The sequence below is a fragment of the Macaca thibetana genome, chromosome 5 (genome assembly GCF_024542745.1).
Source record: "Macaca thibetana thibetana isolate TM-01 chromosome 5, ASM2454274v1, whole genome shotgun sequence".
Lineage (NCBI taxonomy): Eukaryota > Metazoa > Chordata > Mammalia > Primates > Cercopithecidae > Macaca > Macaca thibetana.
The window spans coordinates 165,196,537-165,211,609 of NC_065582.1; the positions used below are offsets into that span (position 1 = coordinate 165,196,537).

General features: G+C 37.3%; 1 protein-coding gene across 4 annotated transcripts in view; it reads left to right on the forward strand.

The window, feature by feature from the left end:
* KCNIP4 (potassium voltage-gated channel interacting protein 4) overlaps nucleotides 1-15,073 on the forward strand; it is a 1,211,383-nt gene that overhangs the window by 221,912 nt on the left and 974,398 nt on the right. The window lies entirely within an intron of this gene.

The following is a 15,073-nucleotide window of genomic DNA, read 5'->3' on the forward strand; positions in this document are numbered from 1 at the left end:
GCTCACTGTAACCTCTGCCTCCTGGGTTCAAGTGATTCTCCTGCCTCAGCCTCCTGAGTAGCTGGGATTACAAGTGAGCACCACCATACTTGGATAATTTTTGAATTTTTAGTAAGGACAGGTTCTTGTTATGTTGGCCAGGCTTATCTTGAACTCCTGACCTCCAGTGATCTACCCACCTCGGCCTCCCACAGTGCTAGGATTACAGGCATGAGCCACTGCACCTGGCCACAAATAACCATTTTAAATGCAGGGTATTGTCTTGGTTTGTGCTGCTATAACAAAAATAACACAAATTGGATGAGTTACATATAATTTACTCCTTATGGTTCTGGAGGCTGGCAAGTCCAAGACCAAGGCACCAGAAGATTTTGTGTCTTTTGAGGGCTGCTGTCTGTTTCCAAGTTAGTACCTTCTTGCTGTGTCCTCACATGGTGGGATGAATGAAGACTGTGTCCTCACAGGGTGGAAGAAATGACGATTGTGTCCTCACATGGTAGAAGGACAGAAGAGAGAAAAGCATACTCCCTCAAGCCTTGTATAAGGGCACTATTCCTGTTTAGAAAGGAAGAGTCCTCATGAATTAATCATCTCTTAAAAGTCCCATGTCTTAATACTATCACATTGGGTGTTTGATCCCAACATGAATTTTGGAGGAACACATTTGGAGGATACATAGCACATGTGACCAGTCTATGTGTTTCAGTATTCTAGAGTACTAACCAAAAAAACATTTGAGAAATCAGTTATCAGATTACCATAATTTTTGCACTGTATAGTGCCAACCATAATATATAGATTCCCCTTCCCTAGATAAATTGAGCCTGTGGCTAGGGGGAAATAGATTTCCCCTCATAATAATGAAATAATCTACTTTCCCAAACCCACAGAAAGATAATTTAGAATTTATAGCTATGTTCTTATGCATGATTGACACAAATCAGCATTGATCCATGGATTGAAGTCATATGTATAGATTATCTGCTTTGTGTCAGGCACTGTGCTAGCCACTGTATAAATGCTGGTGAACAGGATATTTTGTCAGTGAGCAAACATTTGGGGGGCGAAGTAGACAATTAAAGAAGCAGTTACAGTGCAGAGTGATAAATGATTTATTTCTGAAAGCATAGGGAAATAAGGGTGTTCACAGGCACATGGAATCTAATCTTAAGGTCTTAGCAAACATTTCCTGAAAGCAGGACTCAAATATTGCTGACCTAAATGACGATATTCTCCAGGACCATTTGAACACATTCCTAGGTTTCAAATTTCTGTCTTATGATTTCTCTAACTTGTACTCTAGGCCATCTTATAGTTAGGCAAAAATATTACTCACCATCCTCTGCTACATGAGACTCATGTTTATGATTAGTCAGTTTCACATTTAGTGTTTCATCTGCTGCTTTTTGGGCAACTTAAAATGCAGTTTATTAGTAAGCAGAAGACATGCCTCTTTGAAAGACTGTAAAGCCTGTTGAAGCTGGCTATTGAGGGAGCAACTGCTTCATTGCTTGCCCCAGAAGCAACTCATTTCAGTAGTACTGATTTGTTATTTATCCATGAGGAGTCTGAAAGGAGAAGTAAGCATCTCCAGGCTAACAGTACACTGATGTCCTAGTTGCTTTGAAGCTAAGCATCAAAATTAATGAAGTTATGAGACCTAATATTGCTGTCCTTAGACTTCCTACTCTATAGATTCTAGGCAAATAAACTTGATAGGAATCGAGCTATTTCCATATGTATACCTCTAACCTACATAACATTTGTTTGCTGTAGATTAAGAAAATACATATTGCCAAAGCAGTACACTCAGTGATAGATTTCCTTTCATTTTATTCTTCCAGAAACAGAATTTATTTTCTTCTTTTTACAGTGCCATCTCTCTTTTAGTATAGAAAAGATCTGATAATTAATTAATTAGTCAATCAAATTCATCACATTTATTATATACCTGCTATGTGCCAGGTGCTTTACTTGTAACGTGAAATCACCAAGATAAAAACAGTCTTCATCAGAATTTAACAGTTAATATTGAACGTTTTTCTATGGGAAATAGACACTAATGAAGAAGAAAAATATTGCCAAACAAAGTTGTTTTGGTGTCCTCTATTTTCAGTTACAGAGATGGTAAGATAGAATATCAAAATAATAAGGTCATTTGCTTCAGATATACTAATGCAAAGATTACAGGGCCTTGTTCCAAAGCTGTAATCCTCTCCATCTCTCAGAGCTGTAGGCTTATGTCTATCATTCTGCCAGAGCCAGATGCGTCATAGATAGCAATTGTGTCTTTGAATGTCTCTTGTCTTTTCTCATGATCCACTGGCAGTGGCTTTACTTCATTTTGATGCCTTTGTAACCAATGGGTTTCCTTGCCTCTTTTCCAGTGAGTATTTTATGGATGACTTCTAAGTGAATCTGAGGTATCCAATTTTTTAGCCTGACTCTAACACACCAGCTCCAGATTGTTATTCATAAATGGTGTGAATGTTGTGACAGGAAGTCTAAGAAAAGAAAGGGAGCTGGGGATGTTTTTATATATGAAGTTTTGAAATATTTACTGAGAAGTTTGATTTTCTGGATTTGTGTTTTGATGAAGAATGATTGTTTTAAAAGACATCTGTGATGCCTTAACCAATAATATTAGGAATCATAGGTTTGTGAAGGCAGAGGTGTCAAACAAATGATATCCCAAATTTACTGGGTTTAGACGCAAAATCAGGCTGATTAAATACAGAGATGGAATATTTTGACATCTCATAGGAACTTCTATGAAGCTGAAGTGTTTACAAAGCAACTCCAGAAAGGAAAGAGTAAGGACTGAGTAGAGGAAACTCAAAAGATAATGTAGGCAAGAGAATGTCAGGCTAGAAGTACAAAGACCTTTGGACACTGTATGGTTAGGTCTGTTATGCTGCAGACTGTCACACATTCCTTGAGTCTCTTAAGCATGCCCTGCAAGCTGTCTTTTTCTTCACTGAGCAGAAGATATTTAATGGAACCTTTCAGTCTCCATCATCTCTTCATTTCAGAATGATAATACTTTGAAAAGTTATGTGTAAGTGCATATATTTACTAAATGAGCATAAAACTGTATGCGAAATTCAAGAACTTAATAGTAATTTTTAGACCAACAGAAGGAAATACAGTATTTTTTTTTAAACTTTAAAGATTTAAAGATACTGAAGAGGTTAAAAAAAAAAAAGGTCCTCACTGAGCCTATGTAAAGTGATGAGTAGCCCCACAAAGTGACGAATTGCTCCAGAAGCACCATGCAGAAATATTGCACTTTAGGGTTATAACTCACTTACATTTCTAGATGCTGTTCATGTAATAATAGTTCATACATGTTGAATGTCAAACATATGCCAAATATCTCACTTGTATTATTTATAACTTTTTTCCCACAATATTTTAGGGTTATATAGATGACTTTGAGACTGAGAGAGGCCAATAAAATATTTTGTGGGTGAATAACTAGTAAATTGGAAAGCCAGAGCTCAGACTTTTGTTTACATGACTTCAAAACCCATTCTCTTACTCTGTACCTCATTGGCTCTCAGGGGTCTTTCTTAGGCACCTCATTATCTGTGCTCTGTGATAGTTTGACCAGTTGTGTTTGATCAAAGAGATAGAGATGTACAGATCCAAATCTGCAAATCTTTGACCATGTACCCTCATTCGTGTAGGTTCTATTCTGATTCAGGACCTGCTTGGAGCCTTTTCTCCAACTCATATGGCATTCTCCCATCCTGACAATCTTCCCTGATTCTTCATGTTGTAGCATTGCTCCCCCCGCCTTTGCTATAAGACCTGCACATAAAATTGGTTGAGGAATGTCCTTGGCTCTTTTCCTAAAGGTTATAAAATGATCATGACCCCATGAGGCCTTAATGCCCTACAGAGAGAAGGCCCTAAAAATCTAAACTCAAGGAAAACTGTGTTTTTCATAGTCCAGACTCATTTATATTAAATAGATCACAACCAGATAATCCCTGAGAAATTTATTATATCAAAGTTTCTCCTTTTTGAGTTGATGTAAAGGCTAGGAAGAGCCTTGCACATACCTTAGAGGATAGACTATGTGTATGTGTATGGCTAGGAATTTACATGTATTAATTCTTTAACCATGTATGACTGTGCTCCCATATGACACCAAACTTTCTTTTTCTGAGCCATTTGTTGTGAGTTCTTTGTGCTTTTTTAACCTTGTCTCCTATGTTTTCCTGCAAACCACTTCTCCACTAGCCATGCAGAACTCAATATTTCTTCTATACATCATTTTAGGTAAACTATACATTACTGAAAATAGATGATGGGTAAATATACTAGGTGAAGGCCTAACATGTGATTTAGCTAGCTATGGATTCAAAAGTTTATCAGAAGTGAGTTTACTGCACAGAAAAAGAGAAGCAGCAGTGAATATTAGCAAAATATTCTCCAAAAGCTCTTCTTTTCTCATATGGGTCCTGGGGACCCTGTCAATTCAAAGGAGGGTCTTCAAATTTGGGAAATAAATGACCTTTAGCAGCATCACAAATTTTACTTTAATTGTTGTTGTTTTGTTTTTAGTAAGTGAAATCTGAGTCCACATGCCTGAAGAACTTATACCATCTATGTGAAATCATGTCTTGGAGAAAATGAATAGGATTGGGGACAGTGACAACAAATCTTTTCATAGATCCCTTAGGCCTTTCCATATTGTTAAATTTTATTCTATAGAAATATATGTAAAACAAATATCTAGGTAAATAGCTAGACAGTGAGAATCCTTATGGAACTTCTGTTTTGTTTGTTTGTTTGTTTGTTTTTGTCTGAAGACCTCACTTTCCTTACCATGTTGTTAACATCGGAAATCTTTGTAAAACTATTCCCTTGAAGGTTATACATAGTGAATTGCCAATGCATATATAGTCACAATAGTTAAAATTATGTTTAACCATAGAATGGCACAAAAATATTACCATAGGATGTGGAAAGAGCAGACTGTAGCATGCACAGTAAAAAGGCAGCAATAATACATTTTAGCAAGAATTCACAAAGCTGTAACAAGCCACATTGAAGAGAACTGGCAAGAGAACCAGATGCCCATCAGCTCCCTCTAGCACGGCAGCAACCACATGATCTTGCCAAATTTGCTTTTATAATTCGAATTGAATTGTGATTTCTGTCTTCTCAATTGAAAATTCTAGTGGTTGCCCAAATGACGTGTTGAATTAAATCTGCATATACTAACTGAAAGTAACAAAACTTTTGGCTGAGGAAAAAGGAGTATTTTTCTTACAATGTCATTTTCTCTCCTTGCTCATTCGTGCTTCTGTTGTTCAGGTATTCTGTTTCTCTTTAGAATGTGGGATTTCCTTGTTTTCTCTCCTACCCACTGGCCAAAAACCTACTCATTTCCTGAAACTCTTTGCAAACTCTTTTTAGTAACGTCTATCCTGAACACATTTTCTGTCTTCCCTATCTCCCCCGCCTCACATGCCTAAAGTGTGGATATAACAGCCCTGCATACACTGGAATTGTTTTCATACCTCTCTTCCCAGTTGAGCTGTGACATCCCAAAATGCAGAGCTGGCTTAGATTTACTTTTACAGCTTTCTTTAGCACTAGCAGTAGATTGAATACAAGAATGGCTTTCCACAAAATAGTTCTTGTTTGTACTGCTGAAAGACTGAATAATGAGCTCAATAGAATGGTACTATGATTGAATAAGAAATTTATGATTTAAGGAGTCTAAGTTTTTAGTGCAAATCAGAACATAGATACCTTTGAAATAAAAGACTGTCTCTTTTTGCATCAGTGATGTTTACACATAAATAGAACATACACACAGGCAGTGTTCAGAGCCCCTTAACAGATAAGCACTGTCTAAATGCACAGTCATGTCTTATGAACACCGCATATAATTTGGAGGAAATTAACTTTAATATGGCCACGAGGATGACTTTATGTTGGTGTAGTATTATGGAGATGGGCAGAATTGTGTTAGCCGTGTGAATGGTAAGTGCTGAGTTTACAACCATGTTTTATTGATGTAGCAGCAAAAGTATTATTGGATGTATCAGAACATTACCTGTAGGCCAGAACTCAACACTGCAATTATGAAAACCAAATAGTGTTTGATAATGAGAGGGTGGGAGAATTTTTATGTGACATCTTTAGTTAGTTGATCAACAACTTCAACTCTGATATATACTTGCCCCCAGAAATTACTTATAAGCAAAAATTGAGTGGCTGATTTATGCTTTCTGCTAACTGATTAAAATTAGAAACTACGTTGATTATAGCTGAAGTAGAACTTTATAAAGTGTAGCATTTAAGGTGGTACCTCATGTAATGTTCATTTTTACTTGATACCTTGTCACCAATTGAAGTTTCTTCTTTTTTAAAAAAAAAATCTGTTCGCTATAGGAAGTATAGAAAGCAGAAAAATAAAACATAAACAAGGAAATATAAATTACTATAGATTCCCTGAATGCAGAAATAATCATACATAATCTTTTGGTGACAAGTAACTTGGTCATTATTACACAGCTATTAAAGGCAACATAGGGTGGAAATCCAGGGGATCTGTCACTGAATCTCTACTTGTAGAATCTCCTCTTTTAGGTCATTACATCACACTGTTTTCACGGAAAAAGTACTTTCTATGTAAACATTAGAGTTAGCTCACTGAACAGTTTAACCAAACTCTAAACTAAGGCTCTAGTGTTAAAGAACAGCTTTGAGTCATTCTTTTTTACTGTAAAACAAATAAAATAAAATAAAATAAAATATGAAAAAAAGCTTTCTAGCACTTAGATATGAAAATCAAGAAGGCAGAGTCTAGGTTGGATTTTCTTAATATCTATCTGCTCTGAGGCTCCACTTATCTTTGGAGTTTGAATATTTTCTTTTGTCACACTGATTTTTTTTTCAATTTATATTTTACATGAAAAAAATTACAGAAATATATACTGCATTTATGATGGAAAATCCTGTATGTGATATTAAACGCAACTGGCCTAGTGCATACTTCCTGAGGGTAAGAGAGAAGTGGAGACATGTTTCAATGGAGCTTTGAAGATTAAGAAGTCCCTCTCATCACCAGCTGGTAGATGCTAGCAGATATAGAAAAGGTATCAAGTAACAGGCACTGGAATTATTTTTGATTTTTCCTCTTTTATTTATTTCTGCTTCTGTGGCTGCTGCTGCTGCTGCTGCTGCTGCTGCTGCTGCTGCTGCTTCTTCTTCTTCTTCTTCTTCTTCTTCTTCTTCTTCTTCTTCTTCTTCTTCTTCTTCTTCTTCTTCTTCTTCTCCTCCTCCTCCTCCTTCTCCTCCTCCTCCTCCTCCTCCTTCTTCTCCTCCTCCTCCTTCTTCTCCTTCTTCTCCTTCTTCTCCTTCTTTCTTCTCCTTCCTTTCTTCCTTCTTCCTTCTTCCTTCTTCTTTCTGCTGCTTCTGCTGCTTCTTTTTTTTTTTTTTTTTCTTGAGATGGAGCTTCGCTCTTGTTGCCTAGGCTGGAACACAATGGCACAATTTCAGCTCACTGTAACCTCTGCCTCCCGGGTTCAAGTGATTCTCCTGCCTCGGCCTCCCAGGTAGCTGGGATTACAGGCGCCCATTACCATGTCCACCTAATTTTTTGTATTTTTAGTAGAGACGGGGTTTCCCCATGTTGACCAGGCTGATCTTGAACTCTTGACCTCAGGTGATTCACCTACTTCGGCCTCCCAAAGGCTGGGATTACAGGCTTGAGCCACCATGCCTGGCACCTATTGTTTCTTCTTTTACCTGACACAAAGATTTCTTCTTGCCACTGCTGAGGAGAGGTCATGGTTCAATACTAGACTCTACTGCACCACACAATGGATTTCTAGGGAGTTTTGGAATCACTGCATCGTTTATTTATTCAGCAAATGTTCATTGAACTTTTACTTTACTTAGATCTGTTGAGAAGGTAACAGAAAACTTGGTCCTGATGAAATACCATATATTCACATTTGCATTCATCCTCAACACCCTCACCCCAGCTTCTTACCAGGAGAACATATAAAAATGCTTTTCTCCCTATAGGTTTTCTGTGGAACGTCTGTTAGCAGCAGCTGAAACAGCAGCAGGCAGATAATAAATTTAAATTGACTCCTCTACATTTCTTTATGTTCCTCTGAGATGAAACGAGTTCATTTCAGAGTTCCTGGGTGTCTGATATAATTAGGTTTCTTTCTGTCTCTTTTTTCTTCTCCTTACTGATTTTCTGTCTTATATTCCATCTCATGTATTGAAGATGTGTATCTGTTATTGGTTTCTAACATGAGCTATCATCAATTATTAGCAACTATAGGGGTTTCACTGCACAAAATATTACTTTAATGATCGCTTGTTAAGGTGGCAGTTGCGTACTGAAACTTAATGATTCTTTAGCTTGTTTTGTTAGGTTCTTGCTGCTGAGTGCTGTCATCTTAAAATGACAAATGCAATGCACATTATTGATTATACTGCTGGAGATTAGAAACCAAAAAATGCAATTGTTGACATTTGCAATTGAAATGCACTAAACATAGCAAAACAGAAACTCGAGGATCCGTGAACGGTCCTTTGCAAATAGATTTGCTAATTAAAATGATCACCTCATTCTCTTATTTAATCCATTGGCTACAGAGTCATTACTCGCATTGTCTTGTGGAGTCATTACTTGTACTGTTTTAGTTGATTGTTCAGTTAATGTTCCTGAGTTTCTGGAATCATGAAGTTATCCGTGCAAGAAGGAAGCATTGATGAAACCTTAGCAAAATGAAAATTATTTTTATAATATTTTAAGTGTACTTGGCTTTTGAAGAAGGGGTTGCTAGTTTGTATTGTCTTGCATTTAGAGAAGTTTCACACAAGATCGGGCATGTTCAGGGTGGTATGGCCTGGCACATGTTTACCTATGTAACAAACTTTCACGTCCTGCACATGTATCCTGGAACTTAAAAAAAAAAAATCTTTCAGTATTATTTTGGTGGAATATATAATTGTTAATATTTGTGAAATATTTACCAAGTTTTATAATATTTGTAAAACTAGCAATCATATACAATTCAACATAATAAGCATAAATACAAATTGGCTAACAAATACTCTGTTTAGGTAATATAGTGTTTTACATAAGTGTGTTTTGCAGAAAATTTGAGCTTATCACTTCAGGTGTTGCAACTTCTATATTAACCAGATGAGATGAAACTATTTCTAAATATAGTACATTTTTTCTTCTTAAGCACACATACTCCTTTATTGAAGGCTCAAAATCATTACTGCCAATGACACTTGGCACACTGTCGTGGGATAATGTGGTGTCCTCAGAAGTTGTGAAGTTTACATGCTTATTTCTAAGAATGTATGGGTTTCTATTTTTGCCCCTTTGTTAAATTGCCTTCCCTTACTTTTTCATGTTCTAAGTGTTCTGTCATGACATGAAACGAACAGGTTCTGAACAGAGGAATCAAAAAGATGTAGGATGACACTAGTGAATTGAGGCCAACTGGGTACCATAGGTCTAAGCTGGTGATGCATTAAAAGATGAAAGAGAAAAGTGATGATCACAGATTTGGAATATAAAACAGAAGTCGGGAGTGAGAAGTATATTAAAGAAGGAACTATTACGCAGGAATGGGGCCATTGAAAATGACAGTGATCAAGAGCCTTGAAACATAAAACACAGGAAGAAAAGAATCAGGTTACATAGGCTAATATGTACAAAGTCTAATCAGTTCACCCCAATAAAGAAACACAAGAAGCAATCAAGAGTAAAATTAAGAACTGATAGCTATTGGCTCTTTGCTCCAGTCCTAGGCTACCAGTTGAACAAAGGTGGTCATAACTTGCAAGATGGGTTTTATATTGGGGAGGTATGGTCTCATTGGTTTTGGCATAGCCAAATTCTTACAAAAACAAAGGCTCAGCTTTTCTTGAGGGGTATAAAATGCTCAATGCTAAATCCAAGTGCATTTGATTTATTGCTTATAAGCCAATGTATTCTAGGGAGTGATATAGTTAATATATAGCAAATTATGAAATCACGTGTAAAATCTGAGTCACTAGGGCTGAAATCAAGAATCCATGGCACTCTCATTAATCAAGTTCATAGACTTAGTAGAGTGGTTCTCTATCCAGGGTGATATTACCCCTAGGGGACATTAGAGAATGTCCGGCAACATTTTTGTTGCTACAGTGGGAGAATACTTCTGACATTTAGTAGATAAGAGACCAAGGACGCTGCTAATCATCCTACAATACACAGGGTACCCCTCCAAAACAGCCCAAAATATTTGGCCCAAAATAGTGCTGAGTTTGAGAAACACTACGACAACGATGCATGTAAGAGAGAAAGGTGAGATTTGCAAGCATCCCTGAAACCCGTCAGATGGGGAAATAAATTAAGAAGCTCCAATGTGGTAGTTTGACCTTTGGAAGGACAGTGGGCACACTGGCCCAGCATGAGAACTTGCTTTTCTCCGTCTACCTGGGTATGGAGAGAAGTGGCTTCTGTATTTCTAAATTTACCTACACTTGAGTTCTTAATAGTCAGTCACCCCAAAAGGAGGAATGGCTATAGGATCAAAGTGACATTAATATCAGGTCACAGCAATTTGTTCCCTTCAACAAGGCCATTTTAACATGGGATGAGTCACAACCAGCTTTGGAGGTGAGAAAACAAATAGGTTAATAATCAGGCTGGAAGGCGGAAACTGTGATCTAAACTGACTCACTTGTTGGGGGTAAACATGTGCATCAGACCATCTTATGATTAAGCTTTCTAACTTTACCCAATAACTCTTCATTATAGGGTTTCAAGAAACTAGCAGTTTCTGCCTCTTCTCAGAAACTAAAGACTACTCTCCCGGCATAGTAGCAGTGTCTCCTGCCTGTAATCCCAGCACTTTGGGAGGTCAAGGCGGGTGATTACCTGAAGTCAGGAGTTCGAGACCAGCGTGGCCGACATGGCAAAACCCTGTCTCAACTCAAAATACAAAAAATGAGCCAGATGTGGTGGCATGCACCTGTAATTATAGCCACTCAGGAGGCTGAGGCGGAAGAATCGCTTGAACCCGGGAGGCAGAGGTTGCGGGGAGCCGAGATCACACCATTGCACTCCAGCCTGGGAGACAGAGCAAGACTCTATCTCAAAAATTAAAATTAAAAAAAGACTATTATGTTGGCCCCGTACATAAACTGAGCCACTTTGCTAATAGACTTGGGGTTCTGTAGACAACTGTCTGACCGTCAAAGCTGACCAAGACTGATTTGTTTTATTCTTAGTTTTAGCTGCTCCCCATCAACTTCAGATTAGGATAAAAGAGGCTTTTCAATGGTGATACTAATTCATTTTGTACACAAATTTCCTCTAGTTATTTAGATCCCAGGTGTTTCCACTTTAATGTTGATCTTAAAGAAATCAGAAGTCGTATCAAAGTAACCTGATTTTACAGTTCCTTCCCTAATAAATGATTGACTGATGGGTGAATAAATAATACAGAGCCAAGTGAAATATTTTGCAATTATGATATCAGAAACACAAAGAAAAGATTGAAAGCCATATCACGGAAACAGTAGATATTTTCAGGAAGAAAGCAAAGTAATTTTTAGAAAAAAATAAGTTTTTTCAGTTAGGACTTTTTTTGATGGATGCAACTCACCCCTAACATTTGCAGTCCTCTCAATTTTTAGAGCAGATATAATTTTTCTATTTCTTGGGCTCGATATAAGAAGGCTATAAGAAATCCAATTCACATTTGTTAAACTGAGTTGAAAATAATTTATCTTGTAGCACAAATGTCAGAGACATCTAATGTTGTATCAAGACAAAAGAGCAAAACTGGCATAGAAGGGATTTTTTTGTTCAGTTCACTAAGGAGGCGGTTGTCCCCCTCATTCATACTCCAAGAAATAGTTTGTCAATAATAAAGTATAACTCAGTAACTTGGTAGTATAAAATGAAATACGTCAAAGGAAAATTATTAACACGTTTGATATAATATCAATTCATAGGTCACTTTAAAAGCTGTAGGCCAGGTTGTCCTCAATTACTTCACCTTTATCTTAGAGCAAATGTGTTGAATGGGGAAGCAAGTTGAGAGGTTTGAAAGAGGTGTTTCTCATAAACCTACTTCTTGACCTACCAAAAGCTACCAAGTCCTATTCTCTCTTCCTTTTTTTTTCCTTCCCCCATTATTTCCCCCCTTCCTCCCTCTCTTCTTCCTCTTCTCCTTTCCTCTTTCTTCCTCCTCTCTTGTCTCTATCTCCTTCCTCCCTGTGTCTGACTCTCTTACCCTTCCGTCCCATCTTCTTTCTGCCCCCTTCTCCTTGTCTCTTTCTTTCTCTGTCCATGTCCTAGATAGCCAGTACTGTAGAAGGACTCACTGCTGTGGCCTTCTCACAAAGAACAAAGGAGATTAGAGAGCAGAGAAATACCAGGGGAGATTGTAAAGTAGTAAGTATGTCAAGGAAGGGAGAGATGGAATGTTCCTAGCCGCTATGAGGGAAAATTTACCACCAGGAGCCTTTGAAAATACAGCCATTATTGATGACAATTTATTACTCTTGAGAGAAAGTTTATAATTTTTATAAAACTATCAAAGGGGACTACCAGCTCAGAGGTGACAAAACACTGCACTAGACTATATTTTTGGAGTATGTTAAACTTATTCTTTAGGTTTCTAAGGAAAAATAAATCTGATGATGTATTTACGCACAATATATCCAGTATAGAATCACTTCAGGATTATTAGAATTTGTTTAGAATTGAATGGGGGTGCTGGACTCTTTTGTCAGAAAATGCATACATGTTCGTATCATTTTCATTCAATTTTATAATTTTTTGAGTGATTGAAGTCTAATCATGGGTTTGTACATGAGCTTGTGCTGTGAAATATAATCATTTGGTAATTTGTTTCCCATTGACTAAAAAGCCAGTGTTTATGTGATGAAAGAAAGATAACATTGGGAAAAAAGGCTGGAGAGGGTGTGTATGTGTGGGAAGGGAATGTAGGAAGAGAGGCTGGTGAATGGGTAAAACATACAGTGAGGTAGAAGGAATGCGTTCTAATGTTCAATAGCAGAGTAAGGTGACTATAGTGAACAAGAATATGTTGTATATTTCAAAATTGCTAGAAGAGAGGACTGAAAATATTTTGAACACTTAAAAATGACAAATACTCAAGGTGATGGACAACCTTAACATTCTGACTTGATCATTACACTTTCTATTCAGATATCAAAATATCACTTGTACCCCATAAAAATATACAACTATTATGTATTAGTAATTTTTTAAAGAGAAGTGCAGATATATTTCTATATTGCCTATAAAATAATTAAAATGGTGCTGTCTCCTGTTATCCAAATAATCATACCAGCACTGTTCAAGAAGATGTGTAATGGTCCTTGCAGAAACTTTAGATGCTTCCTCCTGACTCTACTGGATACTTGCTTTAGAAAGATTTTCTTCTCAAATTGGAATCTAGTAGAAACAGCAGCAGTAACAACTCCCATTGATGACATATCCCCTGTAGACAAGAGTTTCCAATGTGTTTAATATACATTTTCCCACTTAATTCTCAAAAGAATTTTATTGGGTGGGTCCGTTAGGTAGGTATTATTAGCTTCCTTTACCCATGAGGAAACTGAGGCTTAGACATTTTAAATGGCTTGGCCAAAATCATGAGCAATAAGTGAAAGAGCTGGCCTGGAAAGCACAGATGGTCTGAGTCAGCATTCATTAGGAGCTGGACAGGGAAGGAAAGAGTGAAGGAAATGGGGAAGCAAAGAAGATGGGACAGAAAGAGAATCAGACACAGGGAGGAAGAAGATGGTCCTCATCTTTCCCAGGTGTTTAATGATTGTCCATAGAATGGACATGTACTGGAATGATTGTCCATGCAATCTTATATCCTGAATGAATCATGCTTAGAAATAAAAAGGAGGGCAATGAAGACAACAACTGGACTAATTGCTGTTATGACCAGCTTTTTTTTTTTTTTTTTTTTTTTTTTTAATCTCTGAAGGGAAAATGTACTTTTAAATCCCACACAACGGCACTTGTCCATAGCATTGCTCTATGCTATAGGTGCTGGAGTAAACATTTATGGAAATGAATCAGTGTTTCTGCAGCAATGTAAAAAGGGAGATTCTAGGCTATCTCAGGAGAAAGGTGTAGGGAGAGCTTATCTAGAAAGAAGGAGACACAGGAGAGGCGACATTTCCTAAGAACTTTTGTGAGAATAATCATTCTGTGCTTATTGGCTGTGGGGAAATCTTCAAAATGTGCCTGAATGCCCAGGAGATAAGCAGCCCTTTGCCAAAGGCAGAATTATAAAATATTGAAAAGATACTTCTCAGGCTAGTGAAAGATGGGAAGGAGGTTCCCCGCCCCCCACCATCCTGTTTCACTAGCACATGAGGAGTCACTATATAGAACTAATAATAGTAGACTGAGCCCAGCTTATGAGAAAGCCAGTTCATTTTGCTTGACTTACAGTAAAGCCAGCTCCATCTTGGTAAATTCCCTAAATACAGTATGGTATCTAGGACCCCATATAAAGTTATCATATTCTTTAAAAATATTTTAGAATGGGAAGGATGATATTATTCTGTAATATTTATTGTTATTGTTCTAAGCAAGTGTGTTGTGTTTTGTTTTGAATACTTTAAAAATAGATATTTATCTAGTGTAATTTTAATAGCTCCCATAGTAGAAAATAGAGAATTTGGGGGCTGTAGGGAAGGCAGAGAGGGTTTTGATGTTCCACAATGCTTCAGAGCACCGGTTTGGGGTCAGGCAAAGAATAGAACACATTTAAAGTATGATACTTATGCTGCAATGAGTATAGGCCAGTTACTTAACCCTTCCCAGCCTCAGTTTTCCTATCCTTTTTGAAGGATGATAAAACCTACTTAAAAAGTTTCCTGTGAAGATTAGTTCATACAGTTCAGGAGAATTTCTCATCCTGCTGCCTTTCCCATAGAGAATAAGTAGATATCATTGGTATTTCGCAGCCCCGGAACTGCTCAGGGAAATACACATCACAGGTTCATTACTTCTCTTTTTGTATGT